Below are 23593 nucleotides of genomic sequence, written 5' to 3' on the forward strand. Positions count from 1 at the left end.
AACGATGCGCAATCGGAAACCCTAAGCCAATCAGGGATCCTAGTTACAAGGAGGAGCCCTGCATACGCTCACCTATACGTGCATAGGGCTGTTTCTCGTTAACCCTAAATGGGTGGCCACTGGGGTGCAGCCAGCTGCTCCATCCACAATCAAAGCACACAACACAAACCTAGGTTACGAGTAGCAAGTATCAATTATACAACAAGCATAACCGGCTGCTGTAATCAAACACTAATTTATAAACATACAACGCAGAGTAACTTCAATCACTAATTTATAAACGTGTGATGCAGAATAACTTAAATAACACAACCATAAACGTCATATCACTCGTGATTCAATCCAACATCAGTTCAATGTATTCAGTCATATGTTGTAGTTCATATTGGGTATCCATATAACATATAAATTGGTTCAAAAGATACTCCCTTGCCACCTTCATATATACGTCTCGTCTTCACCTGGACGCTCCGCTGCCACCTATACTTGTCACCGCGCTTGGACAATCCATTCTGTGGAATAACCACTAACGGACATCGTCAGACACAGTATATTCCATGCACAATCAAGGCATGCACTTCCCTTCCACGGGTTTCTTCAGATACACACACACACACACACACACCAGCTGGAAAATCTAGGTAACTATCAAGTGAATCACAGTGGGGCAAACTTCACATGTACATGTACATGGAGGTGGGGGTGGGGGTTAACTCTTGCCTCCCCAGCTGCACTCTCCAAGAAGATAGCCCCAACCCCGCTAATGAGGCTTGTGGGGGGGGGAAGAAAACATTGCTTTCGAGGCTCATCACTGCTGGGAATGGGGGATAAGTGTGTGAGAGGGAAGGCTGATCTGCTGGGAGCCTGAGGGTCCCATTCCTGCCTCTTTCCACCTGGTTTAGGGCGGAGCCTGACAGGCTTCATAAGAACTGCTGCTGCCCACCCAGCAAGAACTGGGGTATTTTGGGGAAAGTTTTGTTGGGAGTCTTTGCTGTTATTGATATTAATTATTTGTATCTTTATTTTTATGTGGGAATTGTTCAGTTTGGTTATGTAGTTTTGATGTAGTTATGTAGTTATTTTTATGACTGCTTTGCTATGTTTGTAACTATGTAAATCTTTTCATATCGTAAGCCGCCTTGAGCATTGTTTTAGCTGTGGAAAGGTGGCATACAAATGAAAAGATCGTGATCATGGAGGCAGTCTGCACAAAGGGATTGGCTTTTCTGAAGAGGTGCCTAACTGAGGCCCTTGCGGCCAATGTTTACAAACAGATAAAGTCCTGTTCCATGCCACCCCAAGCTCTGAGTGGTGCGAGATTCCAGGGGTTTGAGGAACTTACCCAGGGTTCATGTTTCCTTCGCGATGGGGTACAGCAGAGACTGGGGTGCATTTACGATATATGGTTTATTTACACATATACACAACCTGAGCCTACAATGGAGGGGCTCACAGCAAAAACACCCCAAGAGGGCCTCTCCTCCCCCATAGCTGCCACCTTGGCTTCAAGCAGAAATCAAACATCGCTCTGACTCTCCCTCACCAGGTTGCTGCTTTTTCTTCTTGCTCACACTTCTTGCAATTCCCAACTCCCAACTCTGGTGTTGTTCTTCTAATAGTGAGTTGAGGGAGGGCCCCCACCCATTTCACATAAAGCTCCTTTCCTTTTGTTTTTTCCTCTTAATGGCCCATCGCCCAGGCGATCGCCTCATCAGGAAGCAAGCCTAGCTTATATTTTAACACTTGCTTGATCCAAGTGTTTGAAGCGTCTTGGCATCCAGCTTATTTCCCTGCTCCCAAACTCATAACAGTACACTCTTCCCCTCCCACCCCCACCCCACCTTTGAAAGTATTTGTATTCATAAGCAAATGGATGCAGATGCAATCGATTCATTAATTTCTTTAAACAGTCCTACCGGTACTTGTTTCTCCTTTCAAACGAGAGACCCAGTTTGCTGGGTTATTTCTCATCACTTGTTGCCCCATTCAGGGTGCCGATTGGCTACTGTGCCTGCATTCCAGTCAGCACCAGCACACAAAGTAGGCTGCGTACACACTAGCCCATATGTCACACCAAAATGTAGTGTTTCCTTAATCCAGAATAGTTTGTGCTTTTTGACAAAATGCTGCTTCCAATCCAGATTCTGATGTCCACTAGGCTGAATGCAGTCCATAGCTGTTAAGTTCTCCCTTGTTTTAAGGCTTATGATGAATAGGCTTCCTCGCGAGAAAAGGGAAAACTTGACAGCTATGATGCAGTCATTTGATACACATTTGAAATCTCCCTGCTGGATTAGATTACCATGCCTTTTCCTCCCTGAACATGCCTCAAGTGAATGAAGAAGGATCACAATCATTTACTCACAACACACCCCAATTGCCTTCACCTGTTTTCAAACAAACACACTGCTTTCATCTGTTTTCAAATTGACACACAGCGGGGTAATCTCCAATGGGCTTTTCTATTCAGAATGAAGTGCTTTGCAGAAACAAAAAAATATGCAATAGATCTAGATTGTGTGTGCTAGGGTTGCCATACATCCGGAATTTCCCAGACATGTCTGGGATCCCCTTTAATGTCCAGGGAAATCTGGATTTGGGTGATTTCTGGGGGTGGGGGAAGCTCTAAAACCTCTTTTTTCGATTTTGGAAAGAAAGAAAAAAAAATCTCAAGAACTTTGCCTTAAAATGCTGAACTTTTCTGTCCAGATTTTCACTTTCTAAAATATGGCAGCCCTAGTGTGTGGACTACGGAGGAAAAAATAAGTACTTGGTCACCATAGATTCGAAAGCAAAACATCATGTGTGCACATCCTTAATCACAGGAGAGAATGTACATTGTATTGTCACTCTCACTCCCACCTCAACTTACACATGCAGCTGCTGGGTGACCTTGGGCTAGTCACGCTTCTCTGAAGTCTCTCAGCCCCACTCATCTCACAGAGTGTTTGTTGTGGGGGAGGAAGGGAAAGGAGAATGTTAGCTGCTTTGAGACTCCTTCAGGTAGTGATAAAGCAGGATATCAAATCCAAACTCTTCGTCGTCATCTTCTTCTTCTACTACTACTACTTCTTCTTCTACATATAGATCTGAGGATACTTTCACAGACCCGTAGCCTGGTTGAGATGCTTACTGCCTGTGATGAAAATCCATAAATGCTCATTGGGGTTGGTGTTTCATTTTTTAAAAACATACTTGAAAATCCAGGATCTAAGATAAAACTGCCCGTATTGTGGTGCTTTTATACAAATCAATGATGTAACCACACTTGCATTAAGGTTTTGTCGTTTTTGAGTTATTTCTGTATGCCGCTTAGGAGTATTTAAAATATTAAGCAGTCAAGAAATGCTTTAAAATAAATAAAGGCATGAAGACTGTGTACAGTCTGTACCTGAAAAGGGATATTGTCAACATGAGCATCTGCAGGAATCTTCCTAGTGCCGTAGGCGATGGGGAGTAAATATTACAAACAAACAAAACTTGTATCAAAGAGCAGGTCCATTATTTCTAGTAGATCAAGTGAATAAGTGTGGGAGGACCTAGGTAGACCTGGCCTCTGACAAACTTGTATTCCTGTCTACCTCTCCAGGGTTTCTCAATGGGTGTACCTGCTGTCCATTAGGAATCTAGACCTCATATTCCCACTTGCTTCTGAACCTCCTATTCTTTTCCTGAGTCCCTTTTACTCATCCATACCTTGATTAATTGCACTGCTGCTACAATAAATTTCACACACCCTATCTGCACTGCATTTTCCCTAAACACACACACAAACCAAGAAAATGAGTCTCCACTCCACGGTTGTCATACACTACTCTCACTCACCTTGCCCTCCAGCAAACTCGGTATAACAACATCAAGTTACTTTGCAAGGCTAGCATAACCCACATTATCTAAGCCACAGCTCCATCCCTCTGCAATATGGGTATAATAATTATAAACCTGACATGGGCAGGAAAATTGTTTAACCTCTGGGGACTGCAGGTTGAGAAAGGCTGGTGCAGACTGTTAGAAACTCAGTTGTATGGTGTGTAGTGGAATATTCCATCACACTGGTAATGTTCTTCCAGTACAGGCTATTCATGGTGATGGGATACTAAGCAATGTGGATTACATATAGTAAGAAGAAACAAATCCATTCTCAGGTTTAGCAAATCCATCAGCTCAGTTACTAGAATAATTGTACCTTGGGTAAGGCCAACAGTGCATCCTGAGTCCAGACCAGATGCACTGGTCTCTTGAGTTTCTTTATCGATTGGAGAGTATAATCAATTCAAGATCTGCTAGCACTTAGAGGGATGCTTTAACAAATTGCCCTTTGTGGCAAAACAACATTTGACCCCTTAGTCCCAACTCCACATTTATTTGCAGTCTGCTAGAAATATATCAGCCTTTTCGCTTCCATTTTTTTCTGGTGTAGAGCTCATTTTTCTCTGATAATGTAAATGTTAAGGCATTTACGCAAAAGTTTTTGGTTTAAAATATAATGCAAATGTAGGACTGCCACCTGATTAAATAAATCACTCGTGTGAGTTTTAATTGATTGATCAATTAATTAAAATCCCCATGTTTTTCCAGACTGTTAAAATGGGGGTGGGGGGGAGCATACTTTGTGCCTGCTACGGACATCAAAAAGCAATCTCAGACGTGACGTGCCCTCCTGCATGAGAAAGGGGGATGCTAATATGATGCCTGTCATCTATAGCTTTCATAACTACTTTATAGGATATATATAGAACATCATTTAACCTAACCGATTAATTGACTGAAGTTTGCAACCCTAAATCAAAGGCATTGCAATAAGTGTAAACAGCATTGAGGCTCAAACACAATCGCTGCAAACCAAACCAAATTAGAAGTTCCTGAAAAGCTTCTAAAAGTTGCACAGTAACTTGAGTCCATGGGGTTATTCTAAGTATGACTCAGTTGGATACAACATCATGCATCTGCTAGGGGTTTTGCGACTTCCTACCCTCAGGGAACCCATTCCATACCTATTTTCTGCCAACAAGTCCATCCGATCTGCCAAGGATCTTGGGTCATTTCCTAGGCACAGGCTCAGTACAGGTGTTGACCATTTTGTGGATGTCCAATTGACGCATGACCACTGATGCTCTGGTCCTTTTGGACCCGGAAGAGGGCAGAATGGGGTGCAATGGGGAGGAGTGGGCTTTATGCATGCTCCACCAATGCGCACGCGGGTCAGGAACATAACTCCCGCGCAAAATGATTACCGCCTGTATGCATAGGAACAGGTCATACTTCTAAGGCATCTTCGTTCCCACACAGGAACTGAGAGTGCACTGCTGAATGCAACTCCACACTGCATTCAAACAAGTTTTGAACTTTGATCAAACTCATTTTTTGCAGGCTAGATTGTCCATCTTCCAAGGAGCCATGGGCCAGCCCATTTGAAAACCACTGGACTAAGTCTTTATGGCTCCAGTGATCAAATCCATCACAAAAAAGGAGTCCATACAAATAATGGAGTGTAGATTGACCCACCTGACTCTGAACCAATTATGAAGGCCTTTTGAGAAGCTCAAACAGAAGGTGCTCACATCCTACTAGGGATGAATGCACATGAACATCTATTCTCCTATGCAGGACTAGGAATAATTGTAGGCAAATTTTCTTTTGATTTAAATCAGGTCCCCATGGTGAAGTCCCCACCCCAACAATGTATACTGCCCATCAAAGGGCTCAGAAAGACTCCTGGATTTGTTGCTTGTCCGAGTCTGCAGAACTAGGGAAGGTTGCATCCAGTAGCCCACAATATGGGACTTGTGAACGGCATTGGTTCAAAGGGGAGGGAGACAGGGTGTGCAGGCCCAGGGTAGCATTCCTTCCCATTCTACGGAAACTTCTTTTGCTAGCTTAATGACAAGAGCAAACAGGGGAACTGTATCCTACCTCTACCAGAAGTTACTCTTATGAGATTTAATTTACCATACACCTAGATCAGCAATGTTCCCGGTGCAATAATGAATGACTTAGTTGACCTCCTGAACCCTAGCGTTTGCCTGCAATTCACTGCCGTTTAAGGATCTCCTCTGTTATTGCCGCATTCATGGGCACAGGAACCTGAAAGAGTTCGTGGCAGCACACAGACAAGACCAATTGTTTCAAAGGCAGCTGAGTTGGTTGTATTTAAAAGGGAGAGAGTACTTGCAAATGAAACAAAGCAGTTCTGCTAACATTATTCCTGCTGATATCATTATTCCTTTACTATCAGACACTGTTTTCAGTGGCCTTGATCCACATGTTGTTGGAAGTACCCTCCCCTGCCCGCATTCAAGGACGAAGGGGCAAAAGGGGAACCAACAATTGCCACCTAGTTTGGGGAGAGGACAATTCTTAATTAACTTTCAGGAGATGGGGGCTTGTTGGAAACCGCAGTGGGAGAGGCTATTTCTGACTTTTCTTCTCCTCTGTTTTTTCCACTCTGCTAAGCCCTTGCTCTCTGAAATTTATTTTGAGTTCTCCCCCAACCCCCCACTCATGCTCCAAACTCTTCTCCCGAGAATGGGGCAGAAAATGTGGAGTGGCCATTTGAATCCACCGCTAACTTTCCTTCCCTCCTACCTAAGAGAACGCTTGCTCTCTTTCCATGTTGGTTGCTGAGTCAACAGTGTGGACTATAAGAGGCTGCCTTGCACAGAGTCAGTATTGTCCTCACTCACTGGCAGAGGATCTCCAGGTTTTCTGGGAGGGTTGACTCCCAACCCTACCTGGAGATGTCAGGGATTGAACCAGGGACCTTTTGAATGCAAAGCAGATGCTCTAGCGCTGAGCTACAGCCCCTCCCTAACATAAATCAAGCCTATATGATGGATATGCTAGGAGTGGTTCATCAACCAAAGAAGCAACTTAGGCTGGAAATGGGAATCTCTGTCCTTGGAGGTCTTCAAACATCAGCTGAGCACAAGTATCTGTCAGGAATAGCCTACATTAAGTCAGGTCAACTTCTCTACATTTCAACCACTTCATAAACTAATCCTGAGCCAAACCCATGGGTTTTCTTTTTCTTTTAGAACGTCTATCTTGCTCATGCCTGCTTTGTGTGCAAGGGGCTAGGTGTGCATACATGTCTCTCTGACACTCCACACTAGAGCTGTGCTGTGGTGAAGAGGAGCCTGGCTGTGGCTCACAGACAAAATTGCAGTGGAAAAGAAAATGGATGGTGAACCACCAGTGAGGGCAAATTACACTGGCTGGATGGTGATAGAGAGAGAAGTTCTGCTCGGCTCATTTTCCTCCATGATCTGCTCTGTGCTTGTGTTTTTGAGCAACTTCCCACATTACCCACCAGAAGACAAGTCAGTCTCCTCGTTCACTATCTTTAAAACAGCCGTTATTCATTATTTATTTATTCAACTTATCAGTAAGTATTCCCTGGGAGGCTGACAACAAAACCATTGCTCATGTGTGTCATAAAATCAGCAGAAACAATACACAACTGCAAAAACAACAACAACAACACAACCTCAACCACCACTGTATTTGTTTCAGTGACAGGATAAAATAATTTGAGACTTAAAACACAATTTAAAAGCCAAGGACTTTGTCCAGAGCTGGTAATATCACAAAGAAGGCACCAAGTGTGTCTCTTTTAAGAGGAGCAGCTGCGGTGCTGTAATGGTGCTGGGGCTTCCTCATGAGTAATCCACTCCAAACCTTGTGGCTGGTTTTTAAAGAGTTTTATTTATATACATATGTACAAGACAGAACAACAAAAAGCACGACTGTTCTATCCCGAATCAGAATCTGGAAGCACCGCCCCTCGTGACTTCCTCCAACAGAACACACTGGGTGTTTGGAATCTCCTCCTCTCTGCCTGCCTCTTTTCACCCCTCTGTTGTTGGGGTGATGGAGCTGCTGGAGAACCCTCCCCACTGGAACTGCCCAGCTGGGGGGCTGATGCTATCTCTTCTGGCACCTCCCCTTCCTGGGCTCTCTGATCCGACCCTCCAATGCTTCCCTCTGAGGACCTTCGCTCCTCAGCCTCCTCAAGGGTCTACACCGCTTCCTGAGGTTCAGCACCATCTCCAGCGGACGGTTCCGCATCACTGCCATCCAGGGCTCTGGCTGCATTGGAGAGCCCTTGCCCCCACTTCCGGGACTCTCCGCTGACCCCTGGTGGTCCCTTGACAGGTGCCACTACCAAAAAGGCTATCCCTCTCCTTAGTGGTCACCTATCTCAGTTCTGTGCATATGAAGAAGGATCTTAAGATTCATGCAGACATATGCAGGAAGATGATCTTAAGGCATTTTAGAGTTCTATAGATTAAATGCAGCACTTTAAATTGGGTCCCAATGCAGCTGGGAAAGCACTCTCATAACATGATGAAAATACCCAGTCACAATACCCGGGGAGCTCTATTTTGAACCAACTGTAGTTTCTGGACCATTTTTAGAGGCAGCCCCATGCACAAGACATTACAGTAGTCTATGTGAGGGGTTACCAGTTGGCATCCATCCATCTCATGATGGAGAGATTACCAGAGCATGGGTACTTCTGCCAAGCTATCTCCACCCAGGTATAGTCATAGAATCATAGAGTTGGAAGAGACCACAAGGGCCATCCAGTCCAACCCCCTGCCAAGCAGGAAACACCATCAAAGCATTCCTGACAGATGGCTGTCAAGAGTGTCCCCAAAAGCTGAGAAAAGGCATTTTGAGTCAAAGGCACTTTGATAAAAGGTGTTTCGAACTGCTTAATCTTCTAATGACAATGTTGGTTGTGGAGGAGATGCCATGGGGCACGTAATGACAATGTTGCATTCAAAAGCACCCCAAAAGTGCAACTCTTTAGAAGGAATGCAACCCCTTCAAAAAAAAAATCTGAATATCATTGATCCAGGTGAGTGAGCCGCCTGCCAACAGCATCTTCATCTTGTGTGGTCTGAATCCCAGTTCGTTCACCCTCATCCATTCCATTAGCAAGCCCAAGACCAGGGTGTTGTGTATATGCGTGCAATGAGAAACAGAGGTAGAGCTGGGTGTCAGTCATAGGCTAGTGACATCTCAGCCCAAATCTTCTGACGCTTTCTCCCAGACATTTCATGTAGATATCAAACAGCAAAATAGAGTTGTCCGTGCTAGGGGTTGTGCAAGAGTCCCCTAGTCCCACCTTCTCAAATCTGCCCCCTGCCCCGAGTAGGAGTGGACACTCTGCCAAGCAGCTGCTCCAATACTGAACCCAGAGATCCACAGTACATTCCCCCATGTGCCTCTCCCAGCAAAGGCCATACCTCAGAACAACCAGGGCAACAGTAGGCCCAAATCCCAACTGAAATGGACATAGGTTTCCTAGGCACTTAACTCCTACTCACATATCACATTGGTGTGACAAGCTACATAGTTTGTTGCTTGACTCGGGGACTTTGAGTTACCTGAGTTATGGCATGCTTTCTGATTGCGGCACAGCTGGACTCTGGATCATAGCCAGGCACCCCCAAACTTTGGCCCTCCAGATGTTTTGGACTATAATTCCCATCATCCCTGACCACTGGTCCTGTTAGCTAGGGATCATGGGAGTTGTAGGCCAAAACATCTGGAGGGCCGCAGTTTGGGGGATGCCCGATCATAGCTGTCAAGTTTTCCCTTTTCTCGAGAGGAAGCCCTTATTCAGCATAAGGGAATTTCCCTTTTAAAAGGGGAGATGTTGACAGCTATGCTCTGGATTTGTGATGTGATCTTTGGGGGCTTGGTACTATGAGTGGATGATAGTCCTTGGTGGCAGGGAACTCATTAGCATGTGCAACTCCTGTGCATTTTAGGTGAACAACATATTTTCAGATCCCCCTATGCCCCATCCAAGTGCCACCTTATATGTTTGCTTGTTTCAAGGGTTAGCAAGATTACACTCAACACAGCACCTTATTCCTTGCTCCATATACCACAAGAATAACGCCATTAATTAATTAATTCTAATACAGCGGTACCTTGACTTACGAACGACTCGACAACCAAATTTTTCGACTTACGAATGGGGCAAATGGCAGCGCGCTTAAGAATTACTCGGCATCCGAACGGAAACCGCGGTGGTTTTAGATAAGGTTTTTTTGACTTATGAATTTTTAGATGGGGTTGCTTCAACTTACGAATTTCTCCGTTTCCTATGCATCCCTATGGGAAATCGCGTTTCCAGTGGCGCTTTTCGACATACGAATTTTTCAACCTACGAAGGTGCCTTCGGAACGGATTAAATTCATAAGTCGAGGCACCACTTTAATTAATACCCACTGAGGGTATCGCCCCAAACGAAGCAGCAGGCAGCTTGGCCTGGCCCACTTTCTCAAACCTTCCATAGGCATCTGATTGGGAAATATCCCATAGACATCTCACTGGGAAAAATGATGCTGGACCATCTAGGTCTTTGGTCTCATCCAGCAAGGCTCTTCTAGTGTCCTTAACTTGGCCCTAACACACCTGTTACCACCCGCAAATCACAAACACTGTGCTGAGAAGTGTGATTCTCTCCAGCCTCACATAACTCAAGCATGTTTGGATCTAAATTAGTTCGTGAAAGGGTTAAACCATTGAGTAAGCTGTCCCGCCAGGCTTAGCCTGTCATCACTTTCCACCTTGAGAGAAAATGGGTCAACTAAGCCCAGGGCTGTCTTAAGCATATGCGGCTCTGGGGTGCAAAGATCTGCCCGGCACTCCCCCCCCCCCCAGGTTGCCCAGTCCCAGGCACGCAGGAGGGCAGAGCCAGCCGGCTGCCTCAGTGTCTTGCTGGCTTGGTTGCCCCCAAACTCACGGTGCAGAAGAGCCCACTGCGGCGCTCTGACCGATGGGCAGGCTTTTCCCCGGACTCAACTCTCAGGCCCCGGACTCTCGACCTGGCGCCCCTGAGAGCCCGGCGCCCGGGTGCCCCGCACCCCTAGCACCTATAGATAAGATGGCCCTGACCAAGGCTTATAACCTCTAAGTGAGATTATATCTCACTCTCCAAGTGGATTTCAGCATGCAAGGAGCTCTAAGCTGGTCACTCCAGCGCATGGCTTTAACCAGCTATTACCAGCCTCTTTTTGTTTCAGACCAGAATGGAGTCTGAAACAAATGCTTTTCTCCACCAATAGTTTAGTAACTTTTACCTTTTATAATTAAGCAGCATCTTTTCTGACTGCTGTATAGAAAAGCACCTGAATCTGACATTTGAAGAGTTTTGCAAGGAGCCCATTGTATGACTTACTAAAAACATTTGTTCTGTGTCTATGCTAGGGAAGTGAAACAAAATAATAAAAAAAATTCCTTCCAGCAGCACCTTAAAGACCAACTAAGTTTTTTTTATTTTGGTATGAGCTTTCGTGTGCATGCACACTTCTTCAGAAGGAATTGTTTTATTTTGTTTCGACTACGTCAGACCAACACGGCTACCTACCTGTAACTAGGGAAGTGAGATAGCTTGAAAAGAGCTTTTAAAAGAGCACATTTTAGGGACTCACTGGAAGGGCACTGGAAGGTTTTGCGCACCTTTCTTTGCTGCTTGTACTGTGGTGTTAAATCTCTGCTGGGGTCCTCTCACCCAAGAGCGCTTGCCCCAAACTTGGGTCTTGGCTTCCAAGATTCCAACACCTTCCCACCATAGAAACCAACATCAGCAATACAATCAATGACACATCGACAAGGAGTAGATTTCAGGGTAGGCAACCCAGGCAAAGAACTGGATCATCTGGCTAGGAGGAACACCTTCCCGATACAACCATCCACTAAGCAGCTGAATCAAAGCTGGCATATGGCATGAATAAATACAGATTTATATATCATAGCTTTGCATTCATCATCTTATGTGGAAGAGATAAAGCATGTGTCAAACAAAACAAGGTATCCAAAGTTGAAGGAATGGGGGGGGGGTTTACTAAAGACTATTCTTGCCTAGGACCAATGCTGAGCATTGGGTGCAACTGCTTCCAACATCTATGCCTCTAAATACCAGTTGTCCAGTAGTGGACAGCAGGGTTGAGCAGTAGCACTTACCTGACCTCCCAGCAGCTGGGTCACTGCTACTTACTAGGAGAGTGGGAAAGGCAAGGCGGAAAGGTTGGTGTTGTGCAAACACGCTAGCAAGAGCACTATATTGGTTCTGCCAGTGTGTTCGCACAGTGCTGATCTCCCTCCTGGGGAGGAGAGGCATCTCCACTTCTGGGAGGTCAGGTACATGCCACAACCCTCCTCCACCACCCACTGCTGCAGCTGCTGGGATGCAAAATTGGGGGTGGCACTGCTGCGTTCAGATCCTGCTTGCAGGATTCCTGTAGGCATCTAGTAGGCCAGTGTGAGAGCAGAATGCTGGATTAGATGGGCCTTTGGAATGATCACGCAGCCCACAATAACCCCAGGCGTTGAGAAACCCGTCTATGTCTACTCGCATAATAGAATGCCACAGAACGGTTCAGATGGACAGCTGGGAGAAGGTGGCTTTCCTAAAGCTTCTCAGCTGCTTGACGCCAAAGACAAGACTTGAACCAGGGACTTCCTTTCTCACTGTTCAGTGAATGGGAGTCCATGCTAGAGTAAGCAGTCTTGAGTGCTGCAAGCCAGGCGGAATAATTCCTGCCCATTCAGTGTAGTAGCCCCCGGCCCCAGGAACAAGCCCTCCAAGGGATGATCAGAAGCCACATAAATATTTTGCAGCAGAGCTACAAGGTAATTCTCTAGTTAAGAAATTAGTTTCATTGATTAATTATATTCAATACTCGGCGGCCTAGAGAAAGAGAGCTCACATGATGAATAGAGCCTATGTTTCTAATGATGTTTTCCTACAATGAATGATTTGTCAATACTGTTAAATGGAACTCCAGCTGAAACGTGGGGCGATATATTTAAAACAAATGATCAGAGGCAATCAGATACACAAACGTTGTCTCTAGCCATCAGCTGCAGAAGTGTTTCAAAAGAGGCAACGAACAGGAACAAGGGGTTTGTGGGGGGGAAGTTAGATAAGTGTAAAATCTTTTTGTGGGCTCTTTTCTTCTTTTGGGGGGTGGGGGATGAGAGGCTTCAGGGGCTGGGGGCTTCTGTGATCCGTCGGAAGAAGGGCCTTTTAAAAAGACATTTCTTTCTGTTATTCATCCTAAATGTAAATGGTGGATTAAAAAAGGAAGAAAAATAGGAGGGGAGACAAACACCAGCAAATCCCATTAATAAAGAAAGCATGAAAATAAGGGCAGCAGGGATGGACTGGAAGGATGGAATGAATCTATATCTATATCTATATATCCTTCTTCTCCATCACCACTTCCTCCAGTGCTGCAGGAGCATTAAATATATTCTGCTGAAAAACTGAATGCCACAGTCCCTGTGTTTATTTAAGAGGATTGCAAAGGCTAATGCCAGAACCAGCCGACTTACTACAACATTTCACTTCCCCCCTCCTTCCCTTTTAATCAAAACATGGAATCGGATGGTCCAAACAGTGTTGTCCACTTGGGTTTTGTGCAAGTCACTAAATCAGCCCTTGTGGTGGTGTCTTAGCTCTTTGTCTGAACCAAGAACAATGTGAATTTTTTGGTGCCCTTTTGGTGAATGGACCCATCCCATCACCCCTGTCCCTAATCACCCATGATCTTCTCATCAGATGTGCCTTCAGTTCCCTGTGGCTGTCAAGTGGCAATACATATCGATGGGTTGTGTTTTTTTAATTTAAAAAAAAAAACCATAGCAAAAGATCTATGATCAAATGCCACCCAGCATTTCTTGACGACACCTTTATTACCAAGAACCCTTTTAGCAATTGCTCACAGCAATTAATTATTTTGGAAATGGATGCATTAAAAAAGGGTTAACAGTTATCCTTAGAGGAGCACAAGTAATTTGTGGTAGATACAGACTGCTTTATTAGCACAGAGAGATTTTATTTTAAGACAAAAAAAGGACCATTAAATCCCATAAAAAGCAGAATATTTCTGCAATTAGCTGCTTGCTGAAAGCCTTGCTCTTTCCCAAGTATGAACCTGGGATATAAAATATGGCCCAGAGAGCTCACTGATGGAGACCAAGGATCTGTATCGTTGAGAGGCCAAGCCTAATTTCTTTTATGTCACCTTCCCCTTGCCTCAGCTCTAACAGCTTCATCGTGTATAGTTCTATCCCAGGGAGAGTTAATTGCAATTCAAATGATTCTTTGTAATGCAAATAAATTCCAACCAGGTGTTTCCCACCATCCTTTTCTTTACACCACTTCCTGCCCCTCGTAAAACAGGAGAAAGACCTCTACAGAGCATGTTTCAGCAGAGCGAGAATCGCCCCAAGAAGAAAGTAACGGGGAAGGAAATCACCCAGGAGGGGAGAATAACTATAAGGGAAATAACAGAAATGTTACGATGATGAAGAGGAGGCCAGCTTGGGTTGGTGCCAGATCCTGTGAAGGGGATGAACTGAAGTGAAGGCAGTTGCTCCAAGGGGATGCTTTATAATCTATCAGCGCCTCTCTGTAGCCAGCGTTTGAATACTCATGCACAAATACACAAGTGAACCCATCACCACCAGTCTTTCTGACTCTTGGTGACTTATAAGCTTATTTAAAGACACACCAAACAGCAATGCCTATGGAAGAACCTTGTGTGGCCGGAAAGCTTGCAAATGTTCTCAGTGCAAGCATCTTATGTTTCCCAATCTCTCCTCTCAACCCTCCTCCCCTTCGGTTCATTTGCCTGGTTCCACTGTCTTTCCACATCCTCTTTCCTTCCTCTGTTTCCTGGCTGCTGCTCCCAGTCATTCTTCAGCTGCCAATAACTAGCAAGCACCATGCACAGAAGATTCGGAGGCACTAACTAACATCCTTGTGATTCTCACTAACATTCTCCAGCGTGTTGTGTGGAGGTTTCTCACACACACACACACACCCTCCATGGGGTTTCCTCCTTGCCCCCTACAACTGCACGCTCCTCTGCCAACGCACCTCTGTCTCGCCCCCCAAAAGACTTTTCTCTATCCTTCCCAAACACAGAGCCACTAAGGAGTCAAGCCTAGGAGAAGTATATCACAAAAGATTGCAGCCAGAGGCTGAGAACCACAGGAGAGGACAGGTCAAGAATTCATGCATTTTCAAAGCACAGGGAGAAGAAAATGTTAGGGGAGAGTGTTACTGGAAAACTAGCCCATTCCAAAAAATAAACAAATCCCCACTGCTTCTGGCTTTTTGAAGCAAGGATTATGGGCTTTTTTTCTCCGCTAAGGGCAAATATGCACAGAGCCCCAAACGTACAACCAAAGCCTTAATCAATAAATGCCCCCCCCACTTCTACAAGGATCAAGCCGTCTTCTCCACCCTATTCTTAACTGATGGTGCTGAAACGCTGACTCCCTCGAATTAAATGGGCTTTATTTATAAGAGCCGCAGCAAATACCTTGATATATAAATACTTTTTAGTTCCACTTGTCAAGTTTCTCCTAGGCACATAAATAATAAAGGCTGGCTTTTGCCTGCTGCTTATGTATGCTGTGTTAATGCAGACTGCTGTGGAAGAAGAGGAAGTATATCCCAAAAAGGGGAAAGAGTGGGGGGGGGAGCTGTTCCTTTAATCAGAAGATACTGGCATGTGTGTTTGAAATCCAGCTCTCCCATACAGACAAAACATGCCTGGAGCAGACATAAACTCTTATAATATTGGAGGAGGGTTAATCAGATTTAATACTATAGCGCACACAAAGACAATTCAGATATATTTTGCGGGGGAAGCATAGGAGAGAATTGGACCTGAGGTGAGGGGGGCGGCGGAGAGAGAAATGAACCCCTTTCTGGGGAAAGAGATGGGGAGAAAGAGGCAAGTTATTGGAAAGCCCAGATAGATAACATGCTTGCATCTTGGAAAAGACAGAAATAGATGCCTTACCTTATCAAACTACTCCTCGTTTTGTACCTGAGCTGCAATCATAAATACTTGGAGAAGAAGAGGAAGCTAAGTTGAAGGCTGGGTCTTGTTTTAGGAAAAGAAAGAAAAAAACAAGAAGGGGGGGGGAGCAAGCAACGTGCATGTCTTTAATGCTCCTCTTCTGGAAAGGGACTCGACGGAAGAATGTGCCAAGCTGATTCCTTAGTATCCATTAGCTCCCTAGAGGATTCCAAATGTCTTGAGAAGAGGAGAAGGGAGAGGCGTCCAGGAGAGGTAGGGTGGCGAGAAGAAGAGAATTTGGTGGGGAAAGGAGGGGAAGGGAAGGGAGGAATGAGAAAAGATAAAAATCGCAAAATCTGTGCCTTTCTGCATCCAGCGAGGGGCTGCCGCTGCGACCGATCCTACACCAACGCCCCCCGCCTCACTCACCTCACCCCACCCCCCACCCCCCAAAAAAGGAGCGGGAGAAAGGAGAATTTCAGAAGACGTGTCTCGCTACAAACTTGGCAAGCCAAACGTAGAAACACGTCGGGAGAGAGGAAATTAATTTCTAAAATTATTTGCAGAGAGAAAAGTCACTTGCAAGGAGGGAAACTGCAGCTCTGTATCTATAGATATATATCATGCAAAATCCCCAGGGTGATTTTTTAAAAAATATTTTTTTTAATATTGTTGTTATAATTTAAAATTTAAAAAAAGGAAGGAGAGAGGGATGGAGGGAGAAGGGGGATCAGGGAAGAGCAGCACACAGTGGCCCAAGGAGACGGGATCAGGCAGGAGACAGAAGGCAGCTTCCTTGGCTATACATCCGTAGGCAAAGGGAGCATCAGCCGCTTTCCAAATTCGAGCGAGGCTCCTGCAGTTCAGTTGCCTTTTTTCGCCCCCCTTCCGCTGCTGCTGCTGCCGCTGCTACCTGTAGACATAAGAGGGAGGCGCGGGCACGCTCAGGCGCGCGCGCTCACGGGCACACGCCGCTACGCGCGCCGAACAGCCTCGCAGCTGTGTACGGAGCGCGCGCGAACGGGCGCGCTTGCACAGCAGCAGCAGCAGCCGAGGCGAGCACAATCAAAGCAAGGAGAACGAGGAATGCTTGCAGGCTTTCGCCCACCTCTAGCTTTTCCCCATCTCCATTGCATGACTGGGGAGAAGTTGCAGGGGGAGGGGGATAATCTCTGGGAAGCGAGGGGATCCCTCGCTCGGGGCGGGGTGTGTGTGTGTGTGTGTGTGTGTGTGTGTCTGCACACGCCTGCGCACAGAGCCCTCGTCCAACCCGCCCCCGCTGTTAGCGTTCACTGACACACACACACACACACACGCATGCACACACCTCCCGTTTTTCCGCTTTGGCTGGCAGCAGCGTGGTGGCAGCACTGAGGGTGACAAAGGTCCCGGCGTCAACTGTGACGTGGAACAGGGAAATTAAAGAAAAACGGGGCGGAGGGTGGGGGGATCCACTATGTGTGTGTGTGTGGGTTTTTTTTTCGGCCCGGGGGTGGAGACGGGGGGAGGCCGCAGCGTTTCTGCAAATGCTGGCCTTGAAAGTCCGTCCCCATCCTTTCTCTCCCCCCCATATTCTCGTGCAGAGGTGGAACTTCCAGGGAGATAAGCAGGCCGGCAGTATAGAATCGAGGTGTTGAAAGGGGCCCCCCGGGGTCATCTAGTCCAACCTCCTGCAATGCAAGAATTTCATCTCCTTCATGCATGACAGGTGGCCACCCGACCTCTGCTTAAAAACCTCCAATGTAGGAGAATCCACACACTCGCCACAAGGGAGCCCATTCTAGTGTCGAACAGCTCTTACTTGTCTTGTGTTGTCTTCCAGACCCTTGATCATCTTGGACAACCCTTCTCAGCACACATTCCAGCTTGTCAACATAGCTGCCAAGTTATCCCTTTTTTAAAGGGATTTTCCCTTATGCTGAATAGGCTTCCTCGCGAGCAAAGGGACAACTTGGCAGCTATGCTTGTCAACATCCTTCTTAAATTGTGGTGCCCAGAATGGGATACAGTATTCCAGGTATGGGTGCCAACTTGAATAAAATACTGTGGTACCTCGCAAGACAAATGCCTCACGCAACGAAAAACTCGCGAGACAAAAGTGTTTTGCAATGTTTTCGGCGCTTCGCAAGATGAAGTTTTCTATGGCCGCGCTTCGCAAGACAAAGTTTTTTGGTGGGTTTTTTTTTTTTTTGCCATGGGGCAAACCGCGCTTTGCAAGATGAAAATCTCACTAGATGAAGCAACTCACGGAACAAATTACTTTCGTCTTGCGAGGCCACACCCCAAATAATCGATCACATGGCACAGTGCACGCATACCATTTGAACAGGAATGCCCATCAACTTTGTGGGGGCCCAGCTCTCTCGAATATTTTATTGTGGGGGCCCAGCCCCTAGGAGTTGACTTCTATGCCAAGACAGAATAGAGTGGAACTATTACTTCCCTTGATCTGGACATTATGCTTCCGTTTACTGCACCAAGCACACATTTAAAGCACATGACTTCCCCCCTTAGAGAATCCCAGGAACTGAAGGGGGGGGCTACAGTTCCCATGGTTCTTTGGGGAAGCCGTGTGCTTTAATTGTGTCAAAGGCATGTTGTTAGGCATGTGTCAGCTGCTCACATTTAAAGGAAAACTTACCAGATTTTCCCTTTCTGAAACAACTGACGCAGCCATCCTTCCACATTTGCGCTTCTCTAACTGTGCTGCGGTTCTCCAGCCAAGTAATGTGTGCAAAAATGCATCTACTAGGATGAGGTGTGCACTTTTATTCAGTGATATAGTGCTTCACCCATCCACAGCAGTGGCCAGAGGAGGAATGGCTGCCGGGAGGAGCGCAGCAAAAAGAAATGCTATTGTACGCCAGCATCAGCACAACTGGATGCCTTCAAAACAGAGAATCATAGAATTATGGAGTTGGAAGGGACCCTGATGATGATCTAAGTCCTTCCCCTTGCAATGCAAGAATATGTAACCATCGGGGATTGAACCTGAAACCTTGGCGTCATCAGCACCACACTCTAACCAACTGAGCTATCCTCCCACATCAGTCTCTACAGCCAAAGCAGGCACTGTAACTCTACAACACCCCTGAAGACGCACTCTTTCATTGCCTTCTGGGAAAGACAGATGCCAATTAACAACTGCTTCTGAACATGGAATCCCTGAAGAGCCATTGTGAGCCATGATCATGGGGATTGAAGTGAAGGGCTCTAGCTCAGTGATAGAGCATCTGCTTTGCCTGCAGAAGGCCCCAATCCACAGCACCACTAGGTAGGGATGGGAATGTCCCCTGCCTGAAACCCTGCAGAGCCACTTCTAGTTAGTCCCCAGGAAGGTTCCCCTACAAAGAAATGCAGCCTTCTTGCTGGGGGGGGGGAGGTTCTCCACAGAACAGGACGCTGGGCGCAGGACGCTGGACCAAATTGGCCTTTGGTGTGATCAAGCATTGGCTCTTGCTGTGCTCATATGTTCTTAACTCCATCATAAGATGTGGTGGGACAAATGGCAGCCCCTTCCAAGGTCCCGGAATGCAAAACATATGGGGACTCTGAACCTGTCTGGCTGAGGATGCTACATTGATAATGCAGCTATAGCTCTTCCACTACATTGACACCAATGCCAGCCACTGGAATACAAACCAGGAAGCTCTTATGGCCTACAGGTGGGACGTTGGATGGCCATTTGGACATCGGTGGCCTAGATATAATGTGCAAATCTGACCATCGTCCAGGTTCCTCTTAGCGCTTGCAAATACACACCAAGAGCTCTTTTGTGAGAAAAAGGCAGAATAGCCCAACTGTTCAGTCACGGCAAATGGACGAGCAGACGGAACGGAATCTTGTATTCTTTTAGTGGTGGTATTGGGTACGTGGCAGGCTGGCCATTCTGTGGAGATTCCAAAAGATATCACACTTCCATGCGGTAACAGCCCTTTGTGAAGCCACGGTGTCCGCGTGACATTGGGGCCTTAAACCAGAAATCTGGGCCAGCCGTGCCAAAAATGTGCTGCCTTTTTAGACGGCCAGATAAAATTGTGATTTAACACCGGGGAAATGTGAAGAGTTTGGACGGGGCTCCTTCTCTTTTACGTGCCAGCTTCTAATTTCTTTGGAAACAGGGTCAGACATCCCATCTGCCATACGGCCAGAGACGAGGTAGACTCAGTCGCATGGAGAATGGGAGCCTTCTGCAGAGACCAGTTTAATCTAATCTCAGAAAAACAGGTGAGGCTCTTCTTCCTTCTGCTGGTGCCTCAATCTCAAATGGATGTCAGTCTCCTGACTCAGCTGTGGGCAAACGCCAGAGGGAGAAACCCAGAGGTTTAATCACAGGTTTGTGATGCTGCGTGTTTAGAAAAATCAGTGGAGGCTGCACTGTTGAGGCAAGTGGGGCATTGGGCAGCTTTCGGTGGCTCCAGATGCCCACACACCAGTGTCTGTTAAGAAGTGTCTCTCTGCAGGATCAGGCCAGTCCAGCTACCTGTTCCCACAGTGCCCAATCAGATGCCTGTGAGAAAGGGGCAAGCAGGATCCGGGCACAAGAGCACTCTCCCATCCTGCAATTTCCAGCAACTGGACTTCAGAAGCATATCTCCTCCAACCTGCAGAGGCAGGGTATAGCCGTCATGTATTGCAAACTGCCCTGTGATTTTTGGATGAAGGGCAGTGTGGGAATTTAATAAACAATAACAACTGTAAGTATTGATAGCCTTATCCTCCATGGATTTCTGGCTTGTTCTGGGAAGCTGCCCACCATGTATTTCCCATAATGCTCTGGAGAACCAAACATGGCGGTAAGCATTCCTGGGCAATTGTGAGAAACTTAACATGGCGGGTGGCTTGCCAGATTTAGCCACTGTTGCAACGTAAGACTGTGTTGATGTGGGCAGACTACCTGCAGCACATAACTCTGTGCTTAAAAGCTTGCAAGACTGCCAATATGTTACAGGTAGGTAGCCATGTTGGTCTGACATAGCTGAAAAAAAAATCCTTCCAGTAGCACCTTAGAGACCAACTAAGTTTGTCATAAAAAAAAAATCCTTCCAGTAGCACCTTAGAGACCAACTAAGTTTGTCATAGGTATGAGCTTTGGTGTGCATGCACACTTCCAGGTTTAAGTAAAATAAAAAAATTCCTTCAGTAGCACCTTAAAGACCAACTAAGTTTTTATTTTGGTATGAGCTTTCGTGTGCATGCACACTTCTTCAGATACAGTGAAATGGAAGTTTCCAGGCACTTATGTAGAGAAGGGGTGGGGAGGGGTAGGGATGGGGAGGGGGGATCACTCAGAAGGGTGGTGGAAATGGGTGATTGACTGACTGATAGCTGTTGATGACCGGAAACGACTGCAAATGGTTTTGCATGAAAAAGCAAGGGTGGAGATGGCTGAAGATCGCTTATGATCTTCAGCCTCCCCACCCCTTCTCTACATAAGTGCCTGGAAACTTCCATTTCACTGTATCTGAAGAAGTGTGCATGCACACGAAAGCTCATACCAAAATAAAAACTTAGTTGGTCTTTAAGGTGCTACTGAAGGAATTTTTTTATTTTACTTCGATCCAGACCAACACGGCTACCTACCTGTTTCCAGGTTTAAGGTTCTTGTATTATGGACCCCCCCCCAAGTGTCCCTATTTTCCAGGGACAGTCCCGAATTTACAGAAGCCGTCCTGGTTTCTGATTCGATCCTGGAATGTCCTGCTTTTCCTTAGGACGTCCCTATTTTCATGGGAGAAATGTTGGAGGGTATGGAGTTATGCAACCACTGAACCAAGGAGATTGGTAATTATACAACCTTTAGAAGACATCTGAAGGCAGCCCTGTTTTCTAATGTTTAAAGTCTTGTGATGTTTTTATGTATTTATGTTTTTATGTATGTTGGAAGCTGCCCAGAGGGACACTTGGGGGGGGGTCCATAATACAAGAACCTTAAACCTGGAAGTGTGCATGCACACCAAAGCTCATACCTTTTTAGATGGGCAAGGTAATAATAATAATAATAATGAATAGGACACCCCCATTTTCATCAGAGAAATGTTGGGGGTATGGTATTAATTTCCAAGGTGCTTAATAACTTGGGTCCAAGATATTTTACGGAGTGCCTGATTCCTTATATCCCTGCCTCAACAATGAGATTGGGGGGGGGTGTTTCCCTGATGCTGGTTCCCCAAGGCTCAGACGCATTGTGCATTGTGCATAACTACCAGAAGCCATGCAATTCATTTCCCCACTGAGATTAGACAGCTGAACTTCAGGCGCATGGCAAAGACTTACTTATTCCAGCAGGCATTTTAAGGCAGGGCTCAGGCTTATGTTTCGTTCTATGGTGACTTCTTGTTGTTTTATTCTGTGTATAGTTTATTTTTACGCACACCACCTAGAAAGGCTAAGAATCAAGCAGCATCTAAATGCTTTAAATAATAAACAAATACAATTTACGATGCAGCAAAGGGTAGCGGGGAGCACTGATGGGGAAGGACCACAGATGGTTCAAAGTTCAGTCCCCAGCATCTCCAGGTAGGTCTGGGGGAAATTGTTGCCCGAAACCCTGGAGAGTCACTGCCAGTCAGTGTAGACAATACAGAGCAAGATGGACCATTGGCCTCACTCAGTATAAGGCAGTTTCTAGGATGGTCACCTTGCTGGGGCTTCTCAAACATGGAGCAGACCCCGACTAATGCGATGAGGAAATTGTTATTATTTATATCGCAGCATCCATGCTCACAGCATTTTAATATGCTAAAAAAAAGGGGGGGAGGTCGCTGTCCTTTGAAGCTTGCAGTCTGAAATTCTGAAACAGAGGAGACGGCGGTGTGGAGAGGAAAACGAGAGAGAGAGCAGTACCTCTCTCTTAAATAAAAAGGCTGAAATCCAATTCAGGAGCAACTATCAAGGACAACATAAAGTCATTTTGAACCACAAATAGAGCCCTGGTTCCCCCCCCCCCCTCCCCAAGCCGGTAATCACAAGTCTCTCTGCTACCCTGTGGATCTTTCCAAGTTTCTTAATTCTGAATCAGAGAAACCTCACTAGAATTCAGAAAGGATAATGAGAAATAATTGCCTGTTTAAATATCTGAGAGAGGGGGAGGAAGATTTCTGTAATCGTTATCTCAGATTTCATAAGACGTGGAAAATGAAGGGGACTGGGCCAACAGAAAACTGAATTGCACACACACACATACACACACACACACACACACACACACACCAGCACACACATTGGGTTGTACGAGCTTAGCCAACATGGTGTCCTCTACCACCATCCCTGAAGACTGGCCGTGGGCTGATGGGAACTGAAGTCCTACAACATCTTGGTGACACCATGGTAGCCACCTCTGGTTTGGGAATAATGTGTTCTTATAAAGTGGTGTTTTCACAGCGATTGTTTAAAGGACGATAAGAGGCCAAGCATTCATTGCAGCAGGAAGTACTTAAAGAGGGAATGCTTCTTTTGCTAAGTTCTGCAAATGTACTGAAGGACCCTATAAATATTTATATAAAACCTTAGCTTTGTTTGGGGTCATTGTGCTTGTGGAGGTAAAGGATGGCCGTGCAGTCCTAGCCTTTATAAAAGAGATACGTTGTACGTGTGAATAAAAACCGTAGAATCATAGAGTTGGAAGAGACCACAAAGGTCATCCAGTCCAACCCCCTGCCAAGCAGGAAACACCATCACCGTGGACGGTATCCAACTATTCCAAGCAAGGGTTTCTGCTTGTGCAACAGATTTCCCAGCTCATCTCCCTG

At 46.0% G+C, this 23593-nt stretch overlaps 1 protein-coding gene across 1 annotated transcript in view; it reads right to left on the minus strand.

Annotated features, from left to right (window-relative positions):
- Window positions 1–16237, minus strand: part of NLGN1 (neuroligin 1) — a 600845-nt gene extending 584608 nt beyond the window's left edge. Inside the window, exon 1 of the mRNA XM_060274357.1 lies at window positions 15843–16237. The gene's annotated coding sequence lies outside the window, so the exon portion shown is untranslated. The remainder of the gene's footprint in view (window positions 1–15842) is intronic.
- Between the last annotated feature and the right edge of the window lie 7356 nt (window positions 16238–23593).

The sequence above is a fragment of the Zootoca vivipara genome, chromosome 5 (genome assembly GCF_963506605.1).
Source record: "Zootoca vivipara chromosome 5, rZooViv1.1, whole genome shotgun sequence".
NCBI lineage: Eukaryota > Metazoa > Chordata > Lepidosauria > Squamata > Lacertidae > Zootoca > Zootoca vivipara.